This window comes from Nicotiana tabacum, chromosome 3 (assembly GCF_000715075.1).
Source record: "Nicotiana tabacum cultivar K326 chromosome 3, ASM71507v2, whole genome shotgun sequence".
Lineage (NCBI taxonomy): Eukaryota > Viridiplantae > Streptophyta > Magnoliopsida > Solanales > Solanaceae > Nicotiana > Nicotiana tabacum.
The window spans coordinates 81886830-81904657 of NC_134082.1; the positions used below are offsets into that span (position 1 = coordinate 81886830).

At 37.2% G+C, this 17828-nt stretch overlaps 1 long non-coding RNA gene across 1 annotated transcript; it reads right to left on the reverse strand.

Moving 5' to 3' along the window:
• Positions 1-1791: 1791 nt before the first annotated feature.
• On the reverse strand, positions 1792-4541 carry LOC107824153 (uncharacterized). The gene is made up of 2 exons (XR_001656794.2): positions 3836-4541; positions 1792-2741 (listed from the first exon to the last, which is right to left on the reverse strand). It is a non-coding gene; the product is annotated as an uncharacterized LOC107824153 (long non-coding RNA).
• Positions 4542-17828: the final 13287 nt, after the last annotated feature.

Here is a 17828-nt window from a genome sequence, read left to right on the forward strand (position 1 = left end):
AAACTTAGGAAGCTTAATACCCTAGGCGTATTAAGTCCATTAGGTAGCCTTATCCAAATGCCCAAGTGGGTTTATAATTCCGAGTGATGCATTCATGTCCTGTGTGCATTGTTTGAATAATAAACACGTTGATTATGTAGACCATTTACTCCTTAAGAGGGAATGGAATGACATATAATAGTGTGTTTATATTTTAAATTTTCACTAGGCCTACCTCTGGCACAAAGAGGTCCCATGCATACTAGACATGCTATCAATATGTGATTTGTTCGTATATGACATACTTGCTATGTGATATATTTTTTTTTAAAGTTTAAGAACCATTTACTAATGTTGTCTTTTATTTTCTTTACAAAAGGTTTTTATTTTATTACTCCCCAAGGTTGATTTGTGTTGACTACTAAACTGGCTGACCACCCCTACTTCACGAGGTCAAAAATGTCAGCATCACCTCGGCATAGTTGGGCCATCCAAGGAAGAAGAACTACTATGTCTGATCCCTCTGCATCTGATCCAACTGGTTTGGAAAATGTTGTGAATCCAAATAACCCTTTTGAGACTTCTAAAGATACAACTATTACTCAACATGATGAACATTTTGCCCGTTTGAAACAAGAGATTGAGGATCTACGAGGAGAACTGAATCGAATGAAGGACTTGACCAATTTGGCTATCACATTTCATAGTCCATTTTGTGGACCCAGAAATACCGTTCCAAACCCACCTAGCTTTCCATCCCTTGATTCACCAGTTCTAGAACACTTTCCCCCACAAGATCCTCTACCTACCAACAAAAATTTACAAATAGTCACTCCAGCGAATCCACAAAGACCACCACCTATCAACACTCCTAAAGTACCTCCCCAAACCCACCACCCGTGAATCCACAAGTCATCCATTTTCTTTTAAACTAACAAATTCATTCTTTGAGTGAACACGAGCATACTTTCATAGGTCAATTTGAGGCTCAACATCAACTATATGTTTCAGACAATGCCAAAGCCAATCTTCGACTCAACATGAATCAATACCCCTTGCTAAACTAAAAAATTTCTTTAGACGTAGGAGCAACCAAAGCCACAAGATGATGATGTTGAATCAAGCGTCAAATCTACTAATCATGAACGAAGCGTCATTAGGCCCGCCACGGCCTCGCCTTAATAAGACAGACATCTTAATCTCTCCTTTTATTCTTGAATTTAATCCTCTTACTTTATCATGACTTTATATCTTTATTAACATCTTTACATAATTATTTGTAGGTGACATTTTGCTAAAATATTGCAGGAGTTAGCAATTAAGTCTACTGACCACGAAGCACCATGCGGCCTACCATGACCTAATCATCATGCCAAATGGCTTCATACCTTACTTTATCCTTCACTATACCCTTTAAATTTATTATAACTTTATGTTTCAACTAATAACTTTAGCCTGAATTTTGCAGGAACGAAGTCATTCAACATCAAAGTGTCATTCAGCCTGATGATGCATCACATCATTAGCCGAGCGGCTTTCCTCTTACTTTACTCTCCACTTTACCTATTGTTTTATCACTTAATTTATATACTTTAACAACTATAACTTAAATTTTACATGAATCATTTTTCAAGTCCATTGATTGAGATTGAAGGCGTCAGTCGAAGCCTAACTTCACAAGCTAAACGGCTACTTTCTTACCTTACTCTCTACTTTGTCATTTACTTTATATTAACTTTATGACTATAATAACTATACGCTGAACTTTAAATGAAAATTTATTCAAGACTACAAGCATCGACATCAAATTCGTCGTTCAAAGACCGATGACTACATCATCATAAGACAAACAACTTCATTCTTACTTTATTATTCACACTATCACTACTTTATCATGCACTTTTAACTTTATGACTTTATCCTAAACTTTACAGGAATAATCATCAAGTTTTCAGAGACAAATGGAAGCATCATTCAACATCAATCTTCAAAGACAACCGGAGTATCATTTGGACGACATCATCTTCATAAGCCAAACGGCTTCATTCATACTTTATCATTGACTTTACCTTACTTTATTATTATTTTACGACTTCATGACTTTATCTTGAACTTTACATGCAACTTTAACCGCGACTTTACATTCATCATACAATCTCCGAAGACAATCGGAGGCATCATTAACATCAATCTACCAACCACAATTGGAGGGACATTTAGGCCCGTCCGCATTCAATAGAAAATTTAGGCTTATCCTCCTTTAATAGGATATTTAGGCTCGTCCACCTTCAACGAGACATTTAGGCTTGTCCGCTTTCAATAGAACATTTAGGCTCGTCTGCCTTTAATAGGACATTTAGGCTCGTCTACCTTCAATTGGACATTTAAGATGGTCCGCCTTTAATAGGACATTTAAGGCTCATCTGCCTTCAATAGGATATTAGGCTCGTCCGCCTTCAATAGGACATTTAGGCCCGTCCGCCTTAAATAGGACATTTAGGCTTATTCGCCTTTAATAGGACATTTAGGCTTATTCGCCTTTAATAGGATATTTGGATTTGTCCGCCCTTAAATAGGACATACTGAGTTCGTCTGCCCTTGAATAGGACCTATTGGCTCGTCTACCCTCTAATTGGACATATCTGGCAACTTTACCCAAGATTTTACAAGCATACTCTATCATCAAGTCCCCGAACACAACCGGAGGTATCATTCGTCATCAAAACTCCAAAGACAATCGGAGACATCATTCATCATCAAATCTTCAAAGACAAACGGAGGCATCAATCATCATCAAGTCCCCGAAGAAAATTGGAAACATCATTTAGCCACATGGCTCCATCATCATAAGCCATATAGCTTCATTACTAGTTTAGCATTGATTTCACCCATTACTTTTGTTATGACTTTACGACTTTATGACTTTACCCTGAACTTTACAGACAATTTTATTCAAGAATTTAGAAGCACCAATGTCAAGCAACTTTATCTAAGACCTTACAAGCAACTTCATACAAGACTTTACAGACATTATATCAAGGTCATTTGTTCAACAATCAGAGGCAGCATCACTGCCTTCATGGTCTCATCCTCATTCTCATAATCATATTCATTATCATTTTATTCTCTTTATAATTTTGCACCTGTGACGTTATACTAAACTTAAATAATGATTTTATTACGAACTTTTAGATGCATATTTGCCTGAAACTCTAAAAGATACATTTTTTTAGCAAAACACTATTAACATTCTTTTTTGAAATCACATATGTCAATTTCAGCTCGTCACAACTTCACAATCGTTTACATAGCCAAACGGCTTCACTCTTGTTTCATTTTATTCTTTATTTGCTTATCACTTTATCCTACTTTATTTTCTTATTACTTTATCTCACTTTATGTGCTAACTATTTTATTTTAGATTTGACAGAAAATACAATTTGAATATGCTGATTACAACAACAGGAGATACACAACACAATGTGCAAATTCCTCTCAGCAGTATTATGGAATAAGTTTAGCATGTAAATATCTATTGTCTATTCTTATTTAAGTATCGATAGAGGTTTTTAACATGATATGCACATAGAAATTACAAAAGGGTTCTAGCCTACCGACATTTTGAACAAGAAAATACATATACTTTCTAATAAAAAGACAGTCATAGCACAAGTTTTCTAATATGTACACAACAAAAAAAATTGTCTGACTCATGATTTTCAATGAACCAAAAAACACAGAATGACGACTTGAATTAAATGGTATCAAGAAACCGTGCTGAATGTCCATATATAAACCATACAAAATGAAAGGAAAACACGTACTGGATCAAAAATGAAAAAGCGAAATCACTGACCTTTTACGGGGTAGTGAACTCAGTCCTTCGATCTGCTATCAAACTCTAACCTCGACCTTGCTACCTCAAGCTACGTTCGAGTAGCAAAATTGCTTCTGATTTGGTTAGAAAACCAACAGAAACAGAGAGAATACAAGAAGGGAAGAACCAAGTTTTAAGAATGATTTTGAGGAGTGAAAATGATAGAAGAGCAGTAGAGTTAGGATTTGAGGTAGCCAAGAACGTTCTCCCGGAAACTTTTTAATGGCTGGTATTTCTAAGGACAAGTTAGGGTTTAGACTTGGAATTTGAGCGGAATTTTGGTTCCAATTTCAGTCATAAACATTTGAATTTCAAACGTTACAAATCTTCAAGGACACCTTTTGGCAGAGGGGAAATCAGAAGATAAATAAAAAAGAGATTTCACCTCTGGTTTTGAATTACTATGGTCAAATTTGCCAAAATTGGAGATAGAGATAAAGGATGACTCGCAAAGAGAGAGAAATAAAGAGAAAAGCAAGTGAAAAACCCTAGTCAAACTAGGTATTGAGATTTTATCTAAGAAGGGATCATGGTCGCTGGGTTAGAATCTATATATGGCTGAGATTAAACCTAGGGTAAATAAATAATAAACAAAACAATTTAAGTGCTGGCATTTATTTTTGGAATTCTCTAAAAGGTGGTTAATACCTTTAGATTTATTATAACTTTATGTTTCAACTAATAACTTTAGCCTGACTTTTGCAGGAACGCGTATAAAGTCATTCAAGATCAGAGGCATCATTCAGCCCGATGATGCATCACATCATTAGTCGAGTAGCCCGGCCACATATGGGATCAGTAATACCTTATATTCCTTTCGTACCCGACCACACATGGGCTCATTAATGCGAAATAAATGCATGTGTCTATCTAAATGCAACACATACTCAACCTTTATAGACTTCACAATTTGGCTTCAAATGAGCCACACCTCATGACCTTACAATACCATCTAGGGACATCCTTAATTTCAAAGAAAGTGACAACATTAACAATGAACAAGAATATGAACTATTTTACCCAGAAAGGCTTAAGACAATGCAGTTTTACATCCTAATGATCATTTAAAAAAGAAACACATATATCAGGCTATGCCAAGAGGAAAGAGTGTCTTACATATCTTTTTGAAGAACTAGTTACACCTTCTGGGTTTTTACCCTTCTATAACGGAAAGCTTCACTTCTAAGGAATCTTCAATAGCAATATAACAGAAGAACATTTGATACAGAAATGATCGTGAGATCGTTATTCTAATCTTTACACTAACTTTGCCTTTGTCACGACTCTAACCCCGAACCCGGTCGTGATGGTGTCTCTCGTGAAGACAAGGCCAGCCAGTTCAACCCAACTCAACTTTTGAAGCAGTTAATCAACATAAAAATAGTCTAAACATGATTTAAACAATACTGAATAGCATAAATATCAATAATAATGTGGAAAGTCCAACCCGACACAGCCCTAACCGGGGTATCACAAGTCACGAGCATCTCTAAACCATAATACTAGTCTGCTAAAGTCATAAACTACTACAAGTGTTTGAAAGGAAACAGAAATGATAGAGAAGTAGAGACACGGGGCTGCGGACGTCAACAGCTACCTCGTAGTCTCCGAAAACCCGCCTGGAACTGGAGGAATCAGCACTTAAGAGCAGTAAAATCATCAATCGGGACGGACCAAGTCACAATCCCCAATAGTGCACGACCCCACGCTCGTCATCAAGTGTGTGCCTCACCTTAATATAGCACAACGATGTGCAATCCGGGGTTTTAAACCCTCAGAACATCATTTAAAATCATTACTCACCTCTATCCGGCCCGAACTCTAGCTCGTGATGCCTTTGCCTCTTGAATCGGCCTCCGGATGCTCCAAATCTAGCCGAAATCAGTACAAAGCCATCAAAATGTGCTAAAGGAACAGAGCCCACTCGAAATTGGTCAAACCCGACCCCTGGGCCCATATCTCGGAATTTGACAAAATTCCCAAAACTAAAATCCTTATACTCTCACGAGTCTAACCATACAAAAGTTATCCAATTCCGATATCTTTTGGTCCTTCAAATCATCATGTTACATTTTTGAAAGATTTTACAATTTCTTCCCAAATTCCATCCCAAATCATAAATTAAATGATGAATTCAATGATAGATTCATGTACTCTAGCCAAATCTGAGTTAGAATCACTTATCCCGATGAATTTCTTGAAAAACCATCGAAAAATGGCCAAAATCCGAGCTCTCTAGGTCAAAATATCAAATAAAACCCAAAACCTCGTATTTATAGAGTAGCCCATAGATTGTCACCTCCGCGGCCCGCACAAAATTGACCACGGTCCGCACAAAACCAGTACGGTCCGCATAAAAACGACCGCAGTCGCATAGCCTTTCCTCTACAATGATCGGCTTTAGTATTTTGGCCACAACTTTCGCTACAGATGTTCAAATTACGATATCTTTACCTTTCTGGAAACTAGACACGAAGAGATACAACTTTTGTGTTTGAATCATCTCAATATTCCTTGTAGATCAAAAGATAAGCGCTTCTGAAGTAGAACCAGTGAAATGTTCCCCACCGCGGCCGCACTGCATTTTGTGCGGTCCGCACAGCACCTATCGCGGCCGCACTTCATTGTGTGCGGACCGCGCGGGTGGGTTCCGTGGCCTGCAACCCTTCTGGACCTGCTACAACTGTGATTTTTGGCCTAAAACATCCCGGAACCTACCTTGGAAATCCCGGAACTTCAAACCAATTGTACTAATATATCCCATGACATTGTTCAAACTTGTTCAAAACTTCGGAACGCTCACAACAACATCAAATCACCAATTTAACATAGGATTCAAGCCTAAGAACTCTAAGAACTCTTAAATTATACTTTCGATCAAAAAGCCTATCAAATCTCGTGCGAATGATCTGAAATTTTGCACACACATCCCAAATGACACAACGAAGCTACTGCAACTCTCGTAATTTCATTCCGACCCCTATATCAAAATCTCGCCTATCAACCGGAAAACGTTGAAATCTCAATTTTGCCAATTCAAGCCTAAACCTTCCACGGACTTCCAAAATGCATTCTGATCACGCTCCTAAGTCCCAAATCACCTAACGGAGCTAACCAAACCATAAAAATTCCAATCTGAGATCAAATACATACAAGCCAAATATTGGTCAAACCTTTCAAATTTTAAGCTTTCAACTAAGATTGTACTTCCAAATTCATTCTGATTAACCTGAAACCTAACACCAACGATTTATATAAGTCATAATACACCACACGGGGCAAGTTATGCCCGAGAACTGGCAAGCGAAGTACAAAAGCTCAAAACGACCGGTCGGGCCATTACATCGTCCCCCACTTAAACATATGTTCGTCCTCGAACGTGCTTAGAGTTGTTCCAAAAGCCAACCAATCGCTTGAATAACCTTACCATGCATATACCCGGGAGTGATCCCACGTCACCCTATCTCATATAGGTCCGATAACATAATGAAACTGCATTTCCACATTCCAACCTAGCCCATAAGCCTTAGAACCACATTTCCTCTTCTGAAATCATTCACAAGATCAGAATCTCACATTTATTTTCCGAATAAGCCCGAACAAGCTGTAATCACCCATACGTGCAATCTCAGGTGCAATCACTTGATATACCACATAACTCAAACACTTATAGTGATAACGTCTAATTACAACAGTTGCACACAACACCCGAATACCGATAGAAAACTCTTATCAGCTAAAGACTCACCCCAATGCTTTCATATATTGCTAATAATCACTAACACACGTGGTAAGCCATAACCATTTCCCAGATCAACCATTTAAGAAGCCACTTCTCCTTTGGCATATACCACAGCAAATTTTTGAGCCGAAGCTCGATATTATCCCTCCGATATGCTGTAAGCGAACCCGCTTATATTCATTAATGATCCCAACGGTCTCCTCTAATCTAACACGCTACTCTGGTGACACGACACATCAATGCAGGCCTAAGCCACAACTTGCACAATACGTGCACGAATAAGCAACAGTCTGAATGTACTCAAATCATGAAAATAACCCAAATGAAAGAGTTGTACCTCAAGCTCACCAGTACCACCACAACACAAGGCTGAGAACCCATCTCACATCATAGGAACAGAACACACAAATCTAACCCGCAAGGTCATACCTCCACATAACTTCGCTACGATGTGCGACCCTATCCAACACTGCTCCACATGAACCACCTTAAGTCACTATGCTCGAAATCGACAACCACGCACAATTCGATGTCTAGAACTAAAGCAAATCATCATTCCCACGGTGAAGCAAATAACATATACCACACTAACCCGAAAGGACATAACTGATACGCCATTCACCGAGCAACACCCAATCACCCATTCGAGCCCACCTGTCCCACAAAAATTGTATTTTCTCTATATCATAGCAAGCTAACACCATATCCCAGGCATTGTCGTATAGTGGATCCCGTTGATTGCTTATTTTAGCACCAAAATCACCAAATTTTAAGATTTCAAAAAAGTTTAAATTGATTTATTCCGGCTTACTTTTTGGTAAAACTCATGTATATAAAATGCTTATTAGTTGTTATTTATTGTGGGTTATTTTTTTATTATCATTTTGTGATTTAATTAATTTGTTATTTTTTATTCAGATTAGATTATTTATGTGCTAAAAATTAGTAAAAATGATATATTGTTATTTTATGAATAATTATTATTATATGTCATTTTATTGTTGTACGTATATTAATATGTGGCTTTATTGTTGTTTAGTGCTCTTTAATGTTATATTGCGGCCTTAATTGTTATGTATTTCCCTTTAGCATAGTAAAATTGATAATAAATTTTAGCTTATGATAGTTGACTTTGTTCATGGCCATTTAGAGTAGTATTATTTTAGTGCTTTTTATGATTTTGTTGTGTAGAATAAAAATTAGGTGCTCTTCTTAACAAATTCGGATAGAGTACTCAATTATGAATTTAATGTATCAGTAGATAATTATCAAATATTAGATAGGTATCATAAAATAATCATTTTCCAAAACATTTGACCAAAATATGAAAGTTAACAAACAAATCGTTGCGAAAGAAATAAATTCAATAGTATTTACTATTAAGTTTGTAGTATTTGTTATATGATTAATTATTGAATAATAACTAATATATCTTTGTAGTTATTGAAATTAATCATTTAATTAACTGTTAACCTCAAAAATATCTGAAAAAAATAATGATAGTTCAAACATAAAACCTCTCGAATTTTAGTCAACAATTTTAAGAAATTAACATAAAAAACAACAATATAGAAAATTTGTCAAACTAAGTATACCCAAAAATAGCTGAGTTAGAAATAAACATATAAAATAATGTAATAAACACTTTTGTAGTCATAAACACATCCGCACCATGGCAGTGACATGCAATCCATGTGCAGACTTCAATAACCCATTGAAAGACTATGACACATTTGTAGTCGGAATTCTCCATCTTCTACCACCATCCGCATGCAAAGTCCACTTGTCAAGCTCATGTTGCATCAACCAACGATAGGCTTCTGGGTCTTCATGCCTAATCAATTCCATGCGCCTCCTGAATTTACACTCTTGGTGATCTGTTGCAGCCATCCATATTAAATCATACAAATCCTTATTGGGATATGCCTTCTGGAAATTGGCCTTCAGGTGCCTTACACAGTGACGGTGGTAGGCATACGGTTCCTGCCATGCACGCAAATTCTGTACAAAACTTAAAATACTACCATGCCGATCAGATATTAGACAAATACCTGAACGCTGTTTGATAACGTGTTCAAAAATTAATGTCCACGTCTTTTGGCTTTCATTGGCACAAATAGCAAATTCTAGGGAAATATAATTCCATTAGCATCTAATGCAACGACGATCAACAACTTAATATCATATTTTTCATAGACATGAGTGTCATATATGGATATTACAGGCTGATAATGCACAAAACCATCAATGACTGGTTTAAATGCCTAGAACACATATCTGAATATGTATTCTGGTATTTCCGGACTCCGCCCAAGCTTCCATTCAACAACAGTCCTGGGGTTAAAGTGTTTCAATGCAGTCATGAACCTAGGTAGAGCGGCAAAGGACGTATCCTAGTTACCATAAACAATTTCAAACGCATGTTTATGCCCGTGAAATGTCTTTCTTTTGGTAATGGTACATCCATATCCCTGGTGGACATATGTAATACACTCTTTAATCTTGTACCTTATGAACGCTTAGATGTGTGGAATCAAGACAAAAAAAATTAAGTCAACATTCAAGTTAAAATGATTCCCACTGAATGCGTTCATTTCACAATTGTGAGCGCCAATGTATTTCTCCACAATCCACATATTTGTTTGGACTTTCTCGCATGCAGCATCCAATTACAACCTTGAAACCATCTACGACAAATAACCTTTTATACTTCCAAAGATGACTCATGAATCACGATCTCACGATACTCTTTTATGTTGTATATTCGCACCGCCCTGCTTAGGCGCCCTTTATCAGCAAAAAACATTCCCTTTGATAGCACCATTGCTCTAGATTTATCCCACATTGCTGTCCGAATTTCGTCAATATCCCTTGTGAGGGAATCCACATCCAGCATACTTGGCAACTGATCAAGGTAGGAAATCTCTCTTGAATGAAACGGCACATGGGACTTGTGCACTCTTGGTCTGACGGGAGGTGGAACATGCTCCCTCATTAAATCAGGTTCATCATTCTCGTCCTCATCATCATCACCCTCATCAGGGAAGGGTGTGTCATCTCCAGACTCATCAGCATTGTTGTCATAATCACTATCATCTTCCTGACTCTGCACGTCTGCCAGATCCCAATTAAATATGTCGTCTTCGGGCAATTGAGTAAGTACAGGACCTTCAAGTTGCTCGTTTTCACATCACAACCAATAAAATAATGAGTTTCTCAAATTCATTCAAACATTACATATAAACTTTATCACATTACTTACAAATCATAATGTGTTGATATCTCGTGATGCACATTATCCTGTTAATAATGACTTTCCGATGGACCACCATGATCCAACACACCAAAACTAGGCATATTTTAACTATCTGTTGGTTCATAACTTGTAAAATTCATATATGGCCAGTACCCCTTGTGGAATATATATGTTAATAAAAATTTAATACATAAAAATAAATATCGTAATATAAAGGAAAATTGAAGTTTACTACTCGGCTTGTGAATTATGTAAACTTGGGGAGAAATTATATCCTCGCTCCGTATTCGCCCATGGAGATAAGTCTAGATCTTGCCAAAAATTTTCACCCAGAACCTGTTCCGATAAAACTGCTCCAAAAAAATCACCCGATGATTGAGGGATATCCCTACTTTTCGGAACCTCATTATTGCTAATGTCTTCAGTCTTGACGTACATTTCCAACATTTTTATCATAAGAAGTTTCCAGTGTTCATCCAGAATCCTCAAAAAATCAGTTAGAGTTTCATCGTCTTCGATGTTAAACTCAGCATAACAAGCAACCCCTTGTGGAGTAACAGAATATGGATATCTTCCGGTTACTTTAATATTCACCGAACATTTGCTCACACTCATTTTTTTACATAATAACGATATCAATTTATCGTACTCCATTATAAGTGGCAACTTAACATGACATTGTGAAAAACAACTATACGTACTAAGTTGTTCTCCACCACAACCTCATCTCCCCAATATAATGAAACCTTAATTTTTCGCTCTTCGTACATTATGACAAAATGCTAAATAACTTAACGAACAAATATTTCAGAAGACTTGAAGGATCCTAAATGGAGTTTTACCAAATTCTGAAACTCCTTAAATAAGAAAAAAACCAGTCTGGGGATACAATAATTGAGGTATAGCGCCTATTATGTATACGCTATACCATATGAATTATTGGTGAGTCAGTTAAGTGCAAATGAATTATTGGTGGCCAGGACATTTTAGATATAAACCGCGATGTACCTTAACAAACAAACGTGCCGTTAAGGTATAGCACAGTTATTCACCGCGCTATATATAAAATGGTTGCCATTTTTTCCACCTATTTTTATTGTTTGAGTCCAAAAGAATCACACTTTGGTTCCTTCTCCTCTCTTGCCTCGTAAGTTAGACTACACAGTATCAAACACTCTGTTTTTCCTTTTAGGAAATAGAAAAGCCAAAACACTGCACTAGTAATGACTTCGCCTCCTCTATCTGTGGGTTAATCGATTGCATTAAGGAGCTTAATATGCTTACTAAACTCGATTGTCAAAGATCAGTCATGGCAGCTAAGCGCCAGATGCGAAGTGGTGAAGGCTCTTCCATTTGGAATTCTTCTACTAACATTACTCAACCAAAGTTCTTCAAGATTATATTATACCAACATGAATGCAGCCGTCTAGTAAAAGAGAGGTCTATATTAAAGCTTTCAAATCTGAGAATCCATTTGTTATACTCCCTCCGTTTCAATTTATGTGAACCTATTTCTTTTTTAGTCCGTGCCAAAAAGAATGATCTTTTTCCCTATTTGGAAACAATTTACCTTTATGTAATGATTTATAGCCACACAAAATATATGTGCTTCATTTTACACCACAAGTTCAAAAGTCTTCTTTCTTTTCTTAAACTCCGTGCCCAGTCAAATGGGTTCACATAAACTGAAACGGAGGGAGTATATTTTATGCAACCATCATACGTCTCGAAACCATACAATCTAGTAAGCTATAAACTTTATAGACTTTCCCCATACTTTAATCTGTATTCAATCCATATGGGTGCATGCCATTTTACTTTGTCCATCTCTTTTGGCAGCACATAGCGTTCTTATTTGCTAGGAAATATTTCTCGGAGGAATGTGGCAATTTATTAGTGCTTCGTGTTCCTGAAGAGGGTCTTGGCCTGTCAAATACGCCCTGGGAATATCAAAAACACAAATTTCTTCTCTTGGAAGGCAATCGTACTGGACAATAAGTTAAAATTTGATGATATTTGTGTTTAACCAAAAAATGAAATTTTAGTCAAAGCTAGAATTTAGAAGAACATGAGTTACTGATAATTAAAAGAGTGTATAAAAGAAAGTAATTTAGATAACAAGAGAGTAATCAAGAGAAAAACAAGTAAACCAAAGTTTATATCAATAGTATTTTGTGTCCTTACAATTGATCAGATGTCCCCCTTTTATAGATATCTTGGGGATATACGTTTTGCCCAAATCATAATGAGACTATTATGAGTAATTAAAGACATTTAATGCTATGTTACATAATCATTATATTTAATACAAATTCTCTAACGTATTCCACATTTAATGGCTATTAAATGCCGTATCTGTACTCTTTTCTATTGTCAGATTTATTCCTTTTGATTCTCAGACATAAATGACTTAGATAGGTACGGGTGCTGGGTTATTTGTATTCCTGCTCATGCCTCTTCCTCTGCCATTTGCACGTATCTGTTGCAACTCGTGTCTCTTGGCTAGTTGTAATTCTTTGACCATTTGACTAGTCTACGTGTTTCAACACGTATTCGACACGTCACCTTTATATTTAAATACAACTTTTTCCAATACAGATAGTCCCCCCACTTTTCATTTATTCATCAGTTGAATATTTGGGAAGTGGATTTTATTAAAAGAGAATTTTTGTCACCATTAATGCTATGACAAAATTGACGCTTCAATTGTCGCTTCCATTTAATGCTCTGTACACGTGTCTTTTTTTTATTAGTTCTGCAGTTTTGCAGCCCTTTTCAAGGATTTTTACGGCTCCACTATTCACGAAGTGCCAGTTATCATTAGTATGGTCCTTCCATCACTGCACTTTTACATTTGGCGGTGGCGTACTAATATAAATATAACTTCTCTCTTTGTCTTTTACCACATAAAGCTTATTGAACACTTAATCCCTTACATTCTTCTCCTTCACCATGTCTTCACCAAATCCTAACCCTAGGAGAGTTCCCATTATCGATACCTTCCCTAATGTCCCCATTAGACATAGAAGGGGAGGTAGACTTCGTAGCTTAGGGTCTACTCGCGTTGGTTGTTCGTCTATACCTTCTCCTAGTTTTGGTCCTTCTTCTAGAACCATAGGTTCCCTTTCTCACAGACCTTCTGAACCATTACGTGAACCTTTAGTAAAGGACATTGTCCCTACAGAATTATCTTTTTACCATGATAGGAAATCTCTTAGAAATCAGGTTTCCGCCTTACACCGTGTTGACGCTTACCCCACTCAAATTACAGAAGTTTTGACTCCTGTAGTCCGCAAAGACTGCCATTGGAGTAATAATTTTCCCATTATTATCCCTAATCCAAATCAGAGAATTACTTCTTACTTGACTGGGTTCTCTTTTGTTTATACATACCCTTTCACTTTACGGTTCAAACCAACTATTGACCCAATTATTCTTGAATTTTGTCGCTTCTTTAATATCTGTTTGGGTCAAATTGGCCCAATCATATGGAGGGTTGTTGCCTGTTTGAGGCATTTAACCTATTTGACTGACGTTTCCTTTACTTTCTCTCACCTGATTCATCTTTACTCCCCTAGACGTTTTCGTAATGGCGTTTTTACCCTAGTGGCCAGGAGTAAGAGGGTTTTAGTGAGCCCTGAAGATGACAAAGACCGTGGCTGGTATGCCCGATTTGTTGTTGCCCCCACTGTTGGTTTAGTGGGTGAGACTAACGTTCCCTTCCCTGAGAAGTGAAATTTTGCACGTAAGTCTTTTATCCATCTCGTACCTTTTTCCTTCAAGTTTATCAACTTCTCTAATTTTTGCTCCTCCTTTTTTTAGCAACCATGGGAGTGGTGGAAAATATTCCCAATTTTCGTGGTTGGGTAGATAAATTGCTAAAGGCCTCACCAATAGATGGTAGGTCTTGGAAAATACTTTCTAACCGTTACGGTTGGAAAGTAAAGACTCATGGTAAGAGTTTTTATTTCATCTTTCATGCATGTATATATTTTTTCTTTATGGTTCTAACTTCCATCCTTCTTTTTATCAGGATTTGCTATTCGAGGAGTTACTGCTGAAGCAGTTGCGATCTCTCGTGTCTCTTCGGGAACCCGTACTCCTTCGAGAACCCGTATCTCTTTAGAAAGAGCCCGAGAAATAGTCTTGGGTTCTTCTTCTGCAAAAAGGAAAACTGTTGAAGAAGGAGATTTTGAAGAAGAGGAAGATGGGGGGTCCCTGGTGATGAGGCCACGAGCTAGGAGACGCATCGTCTCTGATGACGAAGCTGATGTTTCCCCTCGTCTTTCTGTTCCTCTTACCGAACCTATTGAAACCCCAATAATAATTCCTGATGATGACGTCACTCCCCATGATACCCATGAATCTATTGATCAATGTTTCTTCAGTGGTTTTGGCAGTGAAGTCTAGGGCCTGTTATAGATGAAATACCCTTACGGAAGCGGGCTCTTCAAGTAGAAGTGCCGCTATGAGGAGGGTAACCATTGAAGTTCCTGCTGATAGCAGTCTTTTGAGGAAGTCAGGTCAGGCAGACGTATGGCTGGAACCTTTAATCGGTCTAATTGAAAAAGCAAAGCTGGAGAGCCATAGTTCCCCGACTCTAATAAATGATATCATGCATGCCACTTTGAAGGTACTTTTTTTCTCTCCCTTCTTTACCTTAAAATTTTTTTTATCTTTGAGATTCTTATTTTCTTATTCCATTTCCTTTTTTTTAGGCCAATCTTATTGGCACAGAAATGATGAGCAGAATCCCTCTCTTGGAGAAGGTAGTACGTGATTCTCAATTGGAGGCGATCAATTGGAAGGAACAATTTGAGAGTGCACAAATTGATATGGAAGATTTACAAGAAGGCAAGAGTACCCTAGAACAGTAGGTGCGGGCTTTAACTTCAGAGTTAGCGGTTGCAAAAGCTTCCTCAAGCCAAGCAGAAAAAGAAAAAGAACGTCTTGAATCTTCCTTCTCAGAGCAACTATCTAAAGCCAGGGAATATAATAGAGAGTTGAAGGCTCTTTTGAGTCAAAAAGAAGTTTACGCTGGGGAGCTCATGCAAAGCTTAACTCAAATACAAGAAGACCTTCGAGTCTCGGCTGACAAGGTTGGTGCTTTAGAAAGCTCCCATGCCTCTCTTCAAGCTTCTTACAACTCTGCCTTGGCTGAAAATGAAGAGTTAAAGAATGAGATTGCTGATTGGGAAAAAGATTACGAGACCCTTGAAGAAAAATCTGTTGTTGAGGTAAGTTGGACACTTTTGAATTCACGTCGAGATACCCTAATTGAAGCTGGCCAAGAAAACTTCAACCTGGAGTTGGAGTTAGATAAGATTAATGAAACCATTGAAATAGCTTAGCAAACTCAGGACTTCCCTTCTCCCGTGGTTGAAGCTCTCATAAATGTTGAAGCTGATACGGGTATCCCGACTCTTTCAAGCCCAATCGAGCCTGTTGCTGCAAGCCAAGTTGAAACCGCATCTGTTGATGCACCTGCCCAAATTGAGCCCACTGCTATTGATGCTCTTGCTTTAGTTCCACAAACTTCTCAGTGACCAGTTTTAATCATTTGAATAATTTTGTTTTTTGTTTTTATTTTGGAAAATTGTAATCAAACCCTTAGCTTCATTTGAGGGTTGGATTCGGAAACACAAGTCCCCAAGTCTTTTATGGGGCAATTTGTATAAACAATTTCATAGCTTTATGACTAAGTTCATACTTAGTCTTCAGTTTTTAGGTATTAAGAAGTTTTTCATGTTATTATCTTAAACTTCTGTCTGCTTTATTCTTGCCTTTATTTTTAAGGACTTATAGAATAATTTGCATTTTTGTTCTTCGAAAATGCTTCTGTTAATCTCATGATTAACTAATTAAACATGAGTTTTATAAAAGAGAGCCCTTTTATATTTCGACACTTAATGAAGAAGATATTTTAACTTCATAATGGTGTTATCATACGATAAAAGAAATAGAAACACACATGTTTGTTTGAAATATCTTTGACAAGTTTTGAATAATACTTTACATGTATTTGAATTACATCTATAACTTTCTCGTAACTGTTTTTCTTATAACCGATTTTTTCAAAAGAAGAATAATAGACACGGGGTTTTCTCTTATAACCCGTTTTAGTACATAGCCTTTACCCTAACTATAGTGAGGTTTTTCTTTGGCCTTAGCTCGTGGCTTCATCTCGTGACCTTGTGACTTTTACTCTGCACTTGACTCTTTTAGGCTTGATTTTTCTTAATCTTCTTTGCCTTCTTTATACACATATCTGTGTATATTATGTAGTCCCTCAAGTGTTTGAGTGTTGAAGTATGAAGCCTCGAGCACTTGATAGATTCTCTCATTTGGTCCTTTTCCTGAAAAAGAAAAATATACAGGATTCGGAGATGCGATTTTAGATGAAGACTGCTTAACCCGTATGAATTTCTATCAGAATAATTGTAACCCTAGGCCAGAAATTTTAGGTCATTCCGTGTGCCTTACAGGTCATGACTCATCATTTAGTACGAGTTAGCTTTTTGCCTATCATCTAAAATTGTTAGTAAAATTTTAACAATTCAAAAATTAAATTTGAAATAGTGATACCTGACCGTGGGTATTTCTTAGAAATAGTATCTCTTCAAATGAACAACATTCCAATGTGAAGGTAGTATCTTGCCATCCATTGTCTCCAGCTCATATGCTCCGTTGCCTGCAATATCACGAACTCTATAGGGTTCTTCCCTTGTTGGACTTAATTTACCCGCGTTAGCTGCCTTTGTGGATTGAAAAACCTTTTTAAGCATGAAGTCCCCCACTTTGAGGAATCTGAGGTGTGCTTTTCGGTTGTAATATCGTTCTATGACTTTCTTTTGTGTCGTCATTCTTATAAATGCATCTTCTCTCCTCCCCTCGAGTAAATCTAGATTGACCCGCATCTCCTCGTCATTAGATTCTTGTGACGCCAGTGTGAATCGCGTACTTGGTTCCCCTAT